Source organism: Notechis scutatus, chromosome 4, assembly GCF_049901735.1.
Source record: "Notechis scutatus isolate UNSWTSFEM ecotype Mainland chromosome 4, rNotScu1.2, whole genome shotgun sequence".
Classification (NCBI taxonomy): Eukaryota; Metazoa; Chordata; class Lepidosauria; order Squamata; family Elapidae; genus Notechis; species Notechis scutatus.
The window spans coordinates 115,853,297-115,869,427 of record NC_142012.1 but is presented as its reverse complement, the minus strand read 5'-3'; positions in this window follow the sequence as shown (position 1 = coordinate 115,869,427).

Here is a 16,131-nt window from a genome sequence, read left to right as displayed (position 1 = left end):
TTACCCTCACGAAATGAGTCACAATACAACAATGAAAAGATCAAGGTTGTGAGTTGTCACATACAATTTCTCTCTCAATTTCTTTCCAGTGTTTTAAAAGAACATTTAGTGGTTTTGTAGGCAAAGAGAAATTGGAAATGAGTGACTAATCTGAAAACCAGCCGGTGGCAAAGCATGTGAAAAAGATGCAAAGCAGATAACCCAGCAAAAATGAAGCCAGAAATTGTACCATACAGGAAATCCATGAAACAGAACTAATGCAATATAGGAAACACGAGGCTTCTGAGTCATCTTGGTGTTCCCAGTATACATCCAAAGAATTGAACATTTTAAAAAATTTTGTCCCCTTCTCATCAGTGTATGTACACTGACAGATATTCATGCATATGATGTGGGTATTCAGGTATTTTGCTTCTAAACCATTGTTAGTTAGCTTAGTGTCTGAAAACTGAGCTTGCTGTAAAATGATGCCAGTGGGATTATTTGTTTTAGTTTTTTAGATGTGACATTTTACTATTTTTCTTTATTTAGTATATTTACTATACAATCTGGCTATAAAATCGATTAAATCAATGTAAATTATAGTATTGTAAGTCAAACATAATAAATTGTTAAGGAATTTAGAGATATCTAGCTGGTGTTTAAAACAACTGGGTCCATGGATAGGAGTATCAACAATGCTCTCGGAGCCCAGTGGGAAGTTGGTAAGAGACTGACAGTTTAAATATGGAGGAACATCAGCAACTGGGCTAACAGCGTGCTACTATTTTCATTCCTGCTTTCTGGAATGGGAAGTATAGTACAGAATACAGTGACTTGTGCCATATTTTTTTCTTGATTGGACTTCTCTGACCGGAAGGCTATTTTTGAGCTGATTTGAAAACTACCCATTTTTTACTTGACTTGAAGACTACCCATAAATTAAACTGTTCCCAAATGCAATTGCCTATCTGTTAATACCCATTATTGTCATAGTATATCACTATTACAGTAACTACACTGGATACCAGTATGTTTTCTGGTTTAATCCAAGATGTTTTATCTTCTAGAATTTGCACATTGTTTGGGACTTGGGTCTCCTGTTCCATTCTGAATAACTGATCCATTCAAACAGAAGATTTTATATTAATATAGCTGCTGGGCGGGAACACCAAAGCAAACATATTCTCCATAGAAGATCCTACAGAGTTTGCCTATGGAGTCAAATAGGTTAGCCCAAGAGTTGTGAATATCCTTTTCCTTCATAATCTTCAAAAAAGGTGATGTATTCTGAATGATGGCATCTTCTGTACTGGCTTGTTTAGTTTACTAGTATAATGTTACTATTTGTATTCTTTTGGATACAGGTAATCCTTGACTTAGGGGACTCAGTGGCTCAATGGCTAAGATGCTGAGCTTGTCGATCAGTTCAGCAGTTCAGCGGTTCAAATCCCTAGCACTGCATAATGGAGTGAGCTCCCATTATTTGTCCAAGCTTCTGCCAACCTAGCAATTCGAAAGCATGTAAAAATGCAAGTAGAAAAATAGGGACCACCTTTGGTGGGAAGGTAACAGTGCTCCATGTGCCTTCGCCGTTTAGTCATGCCAGCCACATGACCACGGAGATGTCTTTGGACAGCACTGGCTCTTCAGCTTTGTAATGGAGATGAGCACCACACCCTAGAGCTGGAAATGACTAGCACGTATGTGCGAGAGGAACCTTTACCTTTACTTTTAATCCTTGACTTATAATAGTTTATTTAGTGACTGTTCAAAGTTACAACAGCACTAAAAAAAATGTCCATTTTTCACACCAATGACCATGGCAGTATCCCTGTAGTCACATGATCAAAATTTAGACGCTTGGCACCTGCTAATTTTTATGACGGTTACATTTTCCTGGAATCATGTGGTCACCTTTTTGATCTTGTGACAAGCAAAGTCAATTGGGAAGCCAAATTCATTTAACAACTGTGTTACTAGTATTTTTTTAGTATTTATTTGATTTGTCAATCGCTTACAAGATACAGGTAGAAGAATAAACATAGTTTTGAATACATGAGATAGATACTTATAAGAAAAATAAAAAGAAACAATAGGACAGGGACGGTAGGCATGATTGGTGTGCTTATGCACGCCCCCTAGTAATATAACAGCTACAGTGATTCACTTAACAACTGTGTCAAGAAAGATCATAAAATGGGGCAAATGTTTCCCTTGGCAAAGAAATTGTGGGTCAGTTGTGGTTGTAAACCAGAGACTACTTGTACGATTTAGAATCAGTTGTGATTGAATTGATAGAAAAATTTCATAAACAAATAATATTGTGGTTGTTTTCAGTGAACCGTGGCTAAATAAACCATCCCATTCATGTTATCCTTCCATCTCTCCCAAACCAGTTTTCATCTACTTCCTAAACCTCCAATATATATGATATCTTGGTTGCAGCAAGTGATGTTCAGCTCTTTATTCAGTTGCTGACATTCAGAACTGGCAGACTTAAAACAAAGACTCAATAACCCTCTGAAAAAGAAGGTTGCAGAGATCAAAAACAGATTATATCCAATTTCTATTGCTATTCAGGAATGCTAACACCTGAACAGCTCCCACAGCAATGATGTTGTCTACAATAACATTAAAATAATCACAAAAAACAAATCCTTAGCAGGTGTATCATGAAATATAATTTCAATTCTGATGATATTAGCTCAGCACCATGCTCTTATTTTGCCAACAGAAGTGGTTTGAGGCATGATGAAATTTGTTCTTTTTTTTTTTTTAATATTTCATGAATTGGCTCAGTAAACAGTTCCTTTCATGTTTTATGGAAGGACTTTAAATGTTGAAATAACGGCCCTGTGTTAGCCTTCCCAGGGAGATAGGATACACAGTCAGATGAGCTAATACTTTATTGTAAGAATACATTAACAGAGTTTTGTAAGTTTGAAAGTTCAAATAATTCATCATCTCTTTTAAAGCCAGAGTAGTTGGACAGCGTGCCTTCTGACTGTTTCTTTGCCCATTATGCAACTGCCCTAACCCTCACCCTAACTTTTTCTTTGCCCATTATGCAGCTGATGTCTCCTCTGACCTTTCCCTATTCCCTATTCCCTATTCCCCCACCTCATCTCATTATATCATGTGCACTCATTTATTTTGGCATTGCTCACATTTATTTAGTGGACTACGACAGTGGTCCCCAACTTTGCCATGTTGGCAGCCCCGCCTGGCATGGGGGGAGGGGGAAGCATGTGAGTGGCAGGAACAGCAGAGCACAACTCCATTGGTATGAGCGGCAGGTATGCACATGTGAGCTGAGGGTACTTGTACTTGTGCATGAAACTCCACTTGCATGAGCCGAGTGTGCTCATGCACAAAGTTACAATCATGTGAATGGAGCTTTGTGTGTGAGCACAAGTACCCCTGCTCAAGCGTCCTCCACCACCAGTACAATTTTGCATGTGTGAGCAAGGGCCCACTTCTCACGAGTGGAGCATCACACACACGTACGCTTGCCCATTGTTCACATGGCCCAGTTTCAAACAGACCGTGGCCCAGTAGTGGGCCACAGTCCAGGGGTTGGGGACACATGGACTAAGGTAACTTTTACCCATCCTAATGACTTTCCAAAAGTGTCACCATGCTGGCAGGAGATGGTAGATTTTGTGCTCCAATAAATCTAAAAAACATTTTACATAGGGTGTAATCCACTTATGGAAATACAGGGGCGATAAGGAATACTTGGAGGGAACTGGGAATGGTGAGTATGATGCTTACCTTTGGGGCGTGCATAAGCGCACCAACGTGCCTACCGTCCCTGTCCTATTGTTTCTCTTATTCTTTTATTTTTCTTATATGTACCCATTTCATATATTCACAACTATGTATACACTTGTACTTATTATCTTGTAAACAATTGACAAATCAAAATAAATAAAAAAATAAATAAATAAATAGCTTTATTTGATTGGTTGGTTGGTTGATTGGTTGACTGAGAGTCTAATCAACTCCTAAATGACTTTGGGGGCTTACAGCTAAAAACCATGTTATTAAAGTCAATATTGTACAAAGCAATTACAAGAGAAAAATATAAAACAAATACCAATACAAAACTAAAACTAAAAACAGAGAAAAATTGTGGATACAAATCATCCTGTTCTCCAGGTATTTATTTATTCAATTTCTATAGCCACCCATCTCAGTCAAATACTTTGTGTTTTTATCATTGTTCTGAACTTAAAATTGGCTTTAAAAAGTACAATCTTATCTCACAACCCTCCTTTTAAAGCTAAGCTAAATATTGAAACTAGGAGCCTCTGTTTTCTAGTGCCACACAACAAAGAATATGTGAAGACAGGTTAAAGTTAGATTTTCCAGAAGTAATGATCATGCAATTCCCAAAGTGATAATAAAAAAATCCCCCTTCTTCCTTGAAGAATGAAGGGGGAAGTTCTATACATTTTTTAAAAGTAGTTTTAGTTAAACATCATTTTGCCATTTTTGAACAAAGCCCTGGGAAATCCAAACTGAACTGGATTATTGGAGATTCTCGTTGCTATTGATAGTTTTCAGAACGTCCCCAGAGATATCTCTCAGAGAGTTAATTCATGCATGGAGGTGATCTGGAGCCTTGATATTTATTTATCATTCAATACTTATGGGTTCCCCTCCCCAAAAAAGTTAATTGTATCTTGGCAGCTGTCTGTGCATCCTTGCAAAACATACCTGTCAGCCATCCCAAGGTATGATAAACTATTGAGCAGAAGTGTTTGATTAAAAAAAACAGCTCAGGTTTGGGCAGAACATTAGCTTTCCTAAGATGATCTTTACCAGTACAAAATAGCTATTGATCTTGCAGCTTTTTTCCCAGTAAGGTAAAATAGTAATAATATTTCACAACTTGGGATTCTTTTATTTGGAGAGTAGCAGAAGCATGTATTGGACAGCTGCAAAATGCACCTATTTGGCTCTTGCCCATTCTCACAGGCACAAGGAAAAGGCATTGGATAGGACTTGCAAAGCTTAGAGGCCGTAGTTTGAGCTCCTGCTTCGTTATTATGCAGTTTTTACATCTACTTAAATATGAAATTAGTACGAGCTAGGCAATGGAATAGTGATTTTCTGTCTCCTTTTTCAGTCAATTACACATGTAAGGAAACAAGAAATGATACATAAATGTTCCATTATTTGTAAACTACGGTATTTTTAGGAGGATTCACAGTGTGATTTGGGAGAAGAGCTGAAGGTCATAAAAGAGGTAGCAGTGAAACAAAGGGATGGGGTTATGCCGTGAACAAGACTATGGGGTTTTTTACTTGACAGCAAAGATTTTTTTTTACTTTAATTGTGTTAAATCCCTAAATAGGGCCTTAAATTGTATGTTTTATGTTTCCTATTTCCTAAAGTTGGAAACTGTTGCCAGTTTGTTTGAATCAGAAAGCAGAGCTCAAAGCAGCAGGTCACCCACTCATGGCCTTCAGAAAATACCGGAGATGGATTTTCTGCATGTCATTGACCTTGGGCGATGGCCCAGGTAAAATGTGTTCCATAAAACTAATGAGCAAATGATGGGATAAAGTACATAAAGGAAAGGAAAGATCCACCATAACGGCTACTTGAACTTCAATAAGAGCACAAGCTTTGCAAGAAATGATCTAGACTTACCATTGGTCAAGCTTATTGTGATGATAATTATAAGAGAGGCCTGCTACAAAATGTTTAAGTCACATACTTCCTTCCATTTCTCTTTTTCTTACTAGTTTGGGCTTATCAGCTGATGAATATACTACAGTATGTATGAGCTGTTTGGATTAGGGACCAATTTGTGCTTTTTAAAAAATGCTCTTTATTTTATTTTTGCAAACTTCAAAATTCTATAGGTTAGTAACTTCTATTTGTTTCTTAGTGGCACTCTTTTTGGCAATATTTATCACTTGTGGTCCCCCCCCCCCCAATTTAGAATTATAGGCAGAAAGAGAAATGTTTGTTCCAAGGGGTTTAAAAGCACTTAAACAAAGTCACAGTTGTGTAAACGTTGCTCTTGATCTACTCTGTGCTTATAGAAAAAAGAAATGATTCAAGGGTGAGAGAGATGTCTTTAACTAAATGTCCATAGGGCTTTCAATGACAGCCTTTATCATTATTTCTCAATCTTGGCAAGTTGAGAGTTAAAATCTACACATCTTCAAGCTGCCAATGGGGTTGGCGGGAGAGTGCATAGAAATGCTTGTCAGAGTTGAAAACCTGTAGAGATAATCTTCTCTCCTAGTTAAATGGGCAAGGAAATGATCTCTGGCTGTACCGATTGCCATTAATAGCAATTAATTTCTGATTTCTTTGGGGTTTAGCCATTCAGGGAAAAAACAGAACAAATAGTAATTATATAGCCTAAGAACAAAATTTTAGAACACAAATAACAAGTTATTAACAGAAAATTCTCATCCCCTTTTCAGTCAAATTTACCAGCAGTTTGGGGGAGGAGAAACCCATGACAGTTACATGGAGATCAAATTGTTATAGATTTATAGCGTAGATAGAGCATTATTCAGAGGAATCCACAGGGAAGTCAAAATCAGTGATTTCAAAGTAAAAAAGCCTCACCCCATCACACCCTCCTACAAAAATGGCAGATTTGACCCCCGCTCCCAACCCTTATTGATGCCAGTGCTTTATTTCAATACTTCCAAGGAGAAAACTTTTGAATGTAGGCTGTCTTGAATGAGCTCAGCCAGCAGATGCCAATTCTTCTGTTCTTCAGCTGTATTCCAAACTCAGCAGCTGGCCTGCTAATTAATGAATCAAAATAATATACTATTTTGAAAACACTACATTGATTACCTGTATTTTCTGGACTCAGCTCAAAGCAAGTCCAAAATAGCTTAGGCATGGCTATCTGACAAATGTAAACTTGCCCTATGGAAAGATCTGTAAGAGAAATCTTCTGAAGAGACCCATGCTTATAGAAGTTCATGTATCAAACGTGCTTTTTATTGCTCTCAAACTTTGGAGTATATTCTTTTTGGAGTAGAGGTTGGTTTATCTCTCTCTTTCCCCCCAAAACAATTGGTAAAACGGGTTGTTTATTGCAGAGTGTACATTTTGCATCACATTTATTGGTGAACTAATCTCTGGGAATATCATACAAACCAATGAGGGTGTGTTGATGTTTTGCAAGTCACGCTCTGGGGCTGTCAAATAGGTTGATTTCTGAATGTCTGGGATATTCTGGGTAGGTTTTTGAATCTTAGCCATGGCATCAACAACATCTTCAGGAGTAGATGCAAGATTTATTCTGGTACTTTTCAAGCCTAGTCTTCCTCACCCACTTTTTCAAAATGTCAAGATAGCAGCCTTGATTAAAGCCTTGCCTGTTTTTTTTAATATGTGTTGCAAAAGTTTTGTTTGCATCATTGTGGCCACTATCTTGATTTTTTAAAATCATATCCTAAATTCACAGGCAAACAGACACCACATATATAGTATCAGTGCATCTGCCTTTGCTTTCATCACTGCTACTTTTGATTCTCTTATGCTGTTTCTGTTCTTATATGGACAATAATTTTTTCAGCAAGACATAAACATGTGTTTTTTATCTTACCCAGTATTACTCAGAAGTAATTTTATCAATAAAGTGTATTTTGTTTTTTTAAGTTGTTACAATTATTTTTCAGTACGTGGTTGTTAATATTATTTTGGTTTTACTGTTAACCGATTTCATAACAGAAGGATCCAATCCAATCCAATCCAATAACAAAATGCAATAACAATTGTGGAGGTTAACAGAATTGGAAATAAATCCATCCATATTTCAATATGTCTGCTTGGTTACAGTTTTTATGCTCCTTTCAATGCCAAATCAACTATTGGAAAAACTGTCCTCTGAAACCAACTAGATTTGGAAATGAACTAGATCCAAAATGTCACTTAAATTACTTTTATATTAAACTGATGACATCCAGCAGTAACAGTAAGATTTCTGGTGGTAATACCAAAGATGAGACTGCATTTCCTTGTCACAGATTTTCTTGTACAATCTTGCAAGTTGTTATCAAGATGTGCAGATTTTTATCACAATGTATACAGAGTGCCTCGTATAAAGGTTCCAAAAATACATAAAATGTCTGTGTTTCCTAAGCTACTGTTACTAGTAAATACAATCCTAACTATTGTTCTTCTAGTTTAAATTTTATAATACCGTTACAAAAAATGGAAATAGCTAAATGTATTTCCTGTGGGTTTCTGGTTCCATGTCGTTGGAAATGGAAAATGTATGTTATGTTTGGCTTTTCTCTTAAAATCCATGATGTTTGGAACATGCTTGGAATCTCAGACAGAAAATGGCTAATGATCCTTACTATATATGTAAACTTTGCATACAGTAAAGATTCTAGAAAGAATGCAGAGAAGAGCAGTAAAGATGATTAGGGGACTAGAGATTAAAATATATGAAGAACGGCTGCTGGAATTGGGTTTAAGGAATTGGGTCTAGTTTAATGAAAAGCAGGATTAGGGTGACATGATAGCTGTGTTCCATTATCTAAGGGGATGCCACAAAGGAGAGGGAATCAAGCTATTTTCCAAAGCACCTGAAGACAGGACAAGAAGCAATGGATGGCAAGTTGGAAACTGATCAAGGAGAGATGCAACTTAGAACTAAGGAGAAATTTCCTGACAGTTAGAACAATTAATTAGTGGAGCAGCTTGCCTCCAGAAGTTGTGAATGCTCCAACACTAGAAATTTTTAAGAAGAGATTGGACAATCACTTGTCTAACATGGTATAGGATTTCCTGCCTGAGCAGCGGGTTGGACTAGAAGACCTCCAAGGTCCCTTCCAACTCTGTAATTCTGTTATTAACTTCAATGTCTTTCTTTAAGAGGTAAGTGGTATAGGAAAAAGTTCTATTCTGCAACATGCTTGGCATTCACAGTTGGAGAAAAACAGTTCTGAGAAATAACATTTGTAGAAAAATAAATCAAATAAATTGATATCTTTTCCAAAAACCATTCTCCCACACAAATTATCGGAACTGCAATGTCTCTTGCTCCCCTGCAATGCTCTTTCTCTCTCCCTCCATCAAATCTGGACAATATTCCACCCAACTGTAGAGTAAATGTAGAGGAAATTTCTGGGAAGTTTTATATTCTATTCAGACTTCAAGGAAATATGTTTTATATTTTTATGGATTGTACAGTTTTGTAGGCTGTCCATTGTCCATAGGAGATAGGCAGATAACAAATTTGAATAATGGAATCCTTGGTGCTCTCTAATCATGGTTGTTTGCTGCAGATGTTTGTTACATATCAGGTGACATCTTCAGTGCCGAATGGAGTGGTATTTGCTTTCTTTCTTTTTATTGAATAAGTAAGTAAATTGAAATAAATAAATTCTCATTTTAAATTTTATCTTAAGATCACAAATCATCAGTTGTAAAATAGGTCAAATGTGTGGTGTTATAATAGTCAGTGGTCATCCATTCTCACTGGAAAAAAGTGAGACTTGGCCCTATGAGAAATGAAATATAAACAATACCAGGCACCTACATAAAAAAATTTTTTTTTTTTACTTTAACAGCCTGCTAACACCCATCTTTTCCAGATACATTGAATGTGACTTAGAGAGAGGAGGATTTGAGGAGGAAAAACCATTGAGTCTCATAGGAACGGAATTGTTTAGTCCCAGTGTGCTCTTAAAATGCAGTTGTGGCGCTGTTCTATTTGTTTCTGCCTTATTAACATATTGATTAACCATCACTCTTGGAGGCTTCAAGTACTCTAGGAAAAAGAGCTTTTGTACAAACTGGCTTCATGCAATAGTCTCAACCTAGCTAAGTCCAAGGATTAAAAAAAAGGTAAGAATTTTACTTGCTGGAAATTTTTTTGTTGTAAAGCATAAAGTATCATAATATAGTCATAGAAGATGCTGTGATAAAAACGTTAGGTTTCTACACCCAGTCTACTGTACTTGCCAATACAGGGAATTAAGTTATAAAATTAATCTCAGAGTTTCTACTCTGAAAAGTTATCTTAATTGATTGTTGCCTACTTCCTGCTTTTGCTCAATTCTCCCATTCTCCACAAAGTGGTAAGATATGATCTGAGAAGCTATAGCTGCAGTATTAGAAATAGAATTGCTATGTTCACTGCTTTTGACAGTACACCTTGGAATAAATATCAGTGGTCTGCATCTTGTTTGCTAAGCCAATAAGTCAATTTCTTGCAGATTTGTTACAAGTTAAACTACTGCACATTTGTTCATATTTATTATTTCAAACCCAACATATACAACTACTTTTTAGAAGACAGCAGAGAATCTTCTTTTATATATGAATATCTATAGAATATTTTTAAATCAAGCCTTCCTCTCTTTCACACACACACACTCACAGTCACACACACTATATGCCTGTATGTGTATCAATAACACACATGCACACAGTAATGCAAATGGATTTAAACATTGATCCACTATCAGAACACCAACAAAAAAGCAGCTTTTGTCAGGTATGGCAAAAATGTCACACACACACCCTTATTTTTTGGTAAGAAGATATGCAGGGTTTTTTAGCACCACCTACTGTTGTTCATAATAGACTATTTTTCATTTAAAGCATTTTATTTAAAATATACGCAACACACAGTTATGTATATTATTAAACAAAACTGCATCATACACAGTAAAGAGAAAGATCTTTTAGCTTTGTTTTAAAAACTAACACATGTATTGTTAGTATATATTACCAGCAGGGTGTAACTTATGATTCACAAGATGGTTTTTTTTGCTGATCATTAAACACCAACTTCATAGTATTTGCATAATTTTGATTTGGGAATGAATTTACAAGCAAGTTATTTTTACAAAAAACAGAGCATTTCTTCCAAGGAAGCCAAATATCCTATAGTAGTCATTCTGAAGACAAAAAAATAAATAAATGCAATTTAGAGGACTCCCGTTTGTCTGGTTTTTGTGCATCTTGCTCAAGGATGGAAATTATTGGTAAGAGGAACAATAATTATCAGGGCTTGTACTAGCAATATCAAGTGATTACTTGCAGGAATGTCTTAATAGCAGTGGTACTTGGTACACCAAAGTCAAACTATCATCCTACTTTAACACAGTATTTTTCAGTGCTATCAACTCAAGTTGCCATTAAGTTCAAATGTGAAACTAAATGCTGTGTCATCATGTGAATCAGATTTTTGCATTCTTCAGATCCCTCACGCTACGTACCAACAGGTAGATACAAGTTTTCATTCTCAGGTTACGTAGTACTTATTGCATTATTTGACACTTTGGAAGGTAAGCGCCCTCAGATGTCAGTCACCGTATCTCTAAGAAAGCACTCAGCTACAAAGGTCCATGTGTTTTACTAATAATTTGCTGTGAAGAATTGAGAAGAATTTCTGACAAGTGTGTGCAATCTAATGCTGACTTAAAAAAACAAGATAGGTTCAGACATGTTCCACATTTGTTCCTGTTTCTTTCCAGTCTTCATGCAAGTAGCAATTAAAAAAAAAAAGTTCACAGCAATGGTTCCGTCTTAGGCCCAGTACTCTTCAATATCTTCATTAACAACTTAGATGAGGGAATAGAAGGGGAACTTACCAAATTTGCAGATGATACTAAGCTGGCAGGAATAGCTAACACCCAAAAAGATAGGTTTAAGATCCAGATGGATCTTGACAGACTAGAACACTGGGCCATATCTAATAAAATGAAATTCAATATAGAGAAAAGTAAAGTCCTACACTTAGGCAAGAAAAACCATACATATAGACTGGGTAAAACAGGCTCAATAGCAGTAACTGTGAGAGGGATCTTGGAGTCTTAGTGGACAACCAGCTAAATATGAGCCAGTAGTGTGCAGCAGCAGCCAAAAAAGCTAATGCAATCCTAAGTTGTATTAACAGAGGGACACAGTCAAGATCAAGGGAAGTACTAATACCACTCTATAAAGCCTTAGTAAGACCACACCTAGAGTACTGCATCCAGTTTTGGTCACCACATTATAAAAAAGATGTTGAGACTCTAGAAAAAATACAGAGAAGAGCAACCAGGATGATAAGGGGACTGGAGGCTAAAACATACAACGAACGGTTGCAGGAACTGGGCTTGGCTAGTCTAGTAAAGAGAAGGACCAGGGGAGACATGATAGCGGTCTTCCAATATTTGAGGGGCTGCCACAGGGAGGAAGGGGTCAAGCTATTTTCTAAAGCGCCTGTAGGCCAGACAAGGAATATTGGATGGAAACTGAACAAGGAGAGATTTAACTTGGAAATAAGGAGAAACTTTCTGACAGTGAGAACAATCAGCCAATGGAACAGCTTGCCCTCCGAAGTTGTGGGAGCGTCATCAGTTGAGACTTTCAAGAAGAAATTGGACTGCCATTTGTCAGAAATGGTGTAGCGTCTCCTGCTTGGGCGGGGGGTTGGATTAGATGACCTACAAGTCCCTTCCAACTCTGATTATGTGTTATCATATAGCAATTTCTCGTAGCATGTAAGCCAGCAATTACAGAAGCCAAGTTCTGAAAGTCTTTTATGGCCAATTGTAATGCAAGATCAGAGAAAAATAGAGTGAAAGCAAAGCATTCAAATGTGAGCTCATTTTTAACAAACAAGATGGGATTATCCAGATGGTAAAGGAAATGTGACTGGAATTGAAAACATAAAAGAAGCAAGACATTTAATCCAAATGTGTTAATAGTCTTCTTTTCAAAAACATATTTCATCAGCTAATAGATTTGGTTTCCAATATGATTTATATCTGTATGTCAGTTAACAATAGTTAATAGTGCATAATAGAGGGCGTGCATAATAAGCGCACCAACGTGCCTACCGTCCCTGTCCTATTCTTTTTTTTCTTATTCGTATCCATTTCATGTATTCATAACTGTTTATACTTATACCTGTTATCTTATAATCAAATATAAAAATAAATTTGAGATGAACATAGCTGCTTGTTTTACTATACCATATTTCATTCTATCTTCCATTAACCGAACAAAACAGCATCTTCAAAAGCCAAATTGATAATACAATCTTTTTTCAAGTTTACTGTTGATCTCTAGGAATCAGAAAATTCTAGTAGAATCTAGGAATCTAGCGTAGATATTTTGCAAAATAATAAACAGATTGTCCTATCCTCCTTCACAGCTCAAGTAGGTCTCCCTTTCTGAATAGTAAAAAAAATCTGCAAACTTCTTTAACACACATCTATTTGCTCATGGCTGTTTTTCAAAATCACCTGTTTAAAACATGTGGACTTCAACTACCAGAATTCCCAAGCCAACTGGTGGAATTCTGAGAGTTGAAATCCATGTATCTTAACATTGGTAAATTTGAGAAACACGAACTTAGCTGATAATCCTTTTGTGGTCAGGAAATATACATCTTAAAATCAAAGATATGAGTTCTGAGGAGTAAATAATATTAAGTGAACTGCTATTTGTGAAATATATTCTGAACCAAGCAAAACAATGACAGTTGAATCCATAAACTAGACCATCTTAGAATAGTTTTAAGATTGTCTGAGTAATTTTCAAACTTTTCTTTTTCCATTGCATTTTTTTTTCATTATTCATTATATAATGCCTCATTCATTATGCATGATTTTCCTGATTGTAGACCTATCCAATAGTATCTATTATTCTACTTGTTTATCAACTTTTCCTCATTCAGTGAGCTAAAATAGTTTAAAAAGAACACTAATGAAATGCAGATCATTGGACACTAATAAACTCTCTTCAATTTAGCTACTGTTTGGTTTCAAAAGTTTGCTGCATGGATCCATGGGTGTTTAACTATCCTGAATATAAAGAAGAAAGAATATAAAGAAAGTCACTTTAGTTTACTTAATACTGCTAATAAGCAGCATTAACAAGTTGTTTGTCCAAGCCATGTATTAGCTCATGCTGCAATGAATGATCCAAAAACTAAAAATCAGTAGACAGTACTTGTTCTTGTATGGGAGACAATGAGGAGATACTAATTTATAATGAAAAATTAATACATTTGAAAAATCCCAGAAAGAAGTAATAGCAAATTCATATTATTGACAATAAAACAGACATGTCCATAAAAATCAGTTTAAAAATTGAGCTTCATTCAAGGTTTTAGAGTACTAGCATGGAATATCAATTCAAACTTGACACTTGTTCACTATTCGAAGCAAATAAAGACATTTTTTAAAAATGTCATTGCAACAGATTCAACATCCAGAACAACTTTGTTTTCATTAAACTTCCCCAATCAAGTTTCTTACTCTTTGTCTAGCAAAGATATGTTTGAAGGAGATGGGTCATTTTTGAAAATGAAATCAGCAAGGCTTCTAAAGTATCAGAGTAATGACTTTTTTGATCCTATATGTATCTTCAAAATAAATCTCAAGAGCATAGTTGCCAATATTTTGCCCAAAATCCATACACTGGAGGACAGGAGAAACTGGGGAAAAAGAGATGGGAAAGAAAGCCAAAGGAAATTATGAAAAGTAAATAAAACCTGACATTAAGTTGAAGAGAAAAAAATTGCCAGTCTTTAACTTGTCTGTATATTCTTTGGTTTAGGTGCTGACAAAAAAGTTATTTGATACACTCTTTTGGAATGGGTGAGACTGGAGTGTACAAACACCAAGGTTACTAAACCAAGACAACGGTGGTTTGATGCAACTTGTATATTTCTAACATTTAGAAGACAACCATGCTCACACTGAGAATATGTCAGGCTTATTTCTGTCTTTTTAGAAAAGCTAATTTCTTTGGATTAACTGTTACTGCAATACATTTTGCATCACACAATGTAATCCTTTCCGTACTCAAACAAGATTTCTATATTATTCTAGAAAAAGAATTGCTTGAATGCAGTTTAAACATTATTCAGTATAATTACAAACATGGACCTAGTTCACAGGCTAAAATTTTGAGTGTCGGCGATATATTAGTCTGAAAATGAATATAGTTCTGTCCTACACACGTGAGAACCTCTTCTTTTACAAATACTTAGACATGCAAGCGCTGCTTAAATTTCAGTTCTTAAAATCAATATTGTATGATTAACTAGGGCATTCATTTTTTATTATTTCAGACCTAATGTGTTAAACATGAAGAAAAACAGTATGAGAAAAATATCCAGCAATAAGTCCAGTTGCATTGCACATGTTCTTTCCTCAGCAACACAGAGTTGTAACCTAAAAATTATTCTGTACAGCAATATCCACAATCCTAAAGATACAATGTACAATTTAACATTACAAATCAGAAGGTAAGCATGTTTGCTTATTGTAATTGTAGAAGGCAAGCATGTTTGCTTATTGTAATGTTGCAGCTATACATGTGTTATATTTTCAGAAAAATATGAAAAGCACAACTTTTAGAAAAATACAAACTCTAGCACTATGTACAGGTTTATACAAGGGATTTGTTTAACCTCAGATGCTGGTTGTTGTTGTCCCCAAAGCATGTCTTAAAATCTCTGTACTTGAGAAGAGGAATGGAGCCATCACATGCAACTATGTAAACAGTGCTAAATGAGTTTTGTACTTTGGAATAAACAATCACAGGAACACTGCAATTCAAAACCGTTGCTGCTTCCCTTTCATATACCAGGCAAGGGAGAATAAAATAGAAATGGAAAGATGATTTTATTGATGAAATGAAAAACTCTTAATTTTCTGATTACCTTGCTTTAAAAATAATTATAATAAGATTCAGTTGTTCTGCAATAGTACATTTTTGGACAGCAACTATTTTTAACCAAGCAAAAAAGGGAAAAAAATGTTCAGACAATGGATTCATTTAAAGTGCTGTCTTCCTGAAAGTGCAGCAGGGATTAAAAAGAGAAAGGCTAAGTATTTGCCTAACATACCTAAAAATCTATTGCTTCCCTTTGGTCCCAGAGAAAGAACAAAAGGGTATTTGAGCTTCGGTCTATCACACCTCGGAAGCATAGATACACACATGCTAGTGCGTGTCAAAGCAATAAAAAAGTGTATATAGAGCTTGCATTGGTTCCTCCTTGCTTTCTCTTCTCCAAGGTTAACATTCATGACAACTCCCCTTATTCCTAACCAACTGCATGGAGAGCCAGGGATTGTGAGAGGCATGAAAGATGTTTCTATCATCATAACATCTTTGATTCTCTCTACCAACATTATTCAG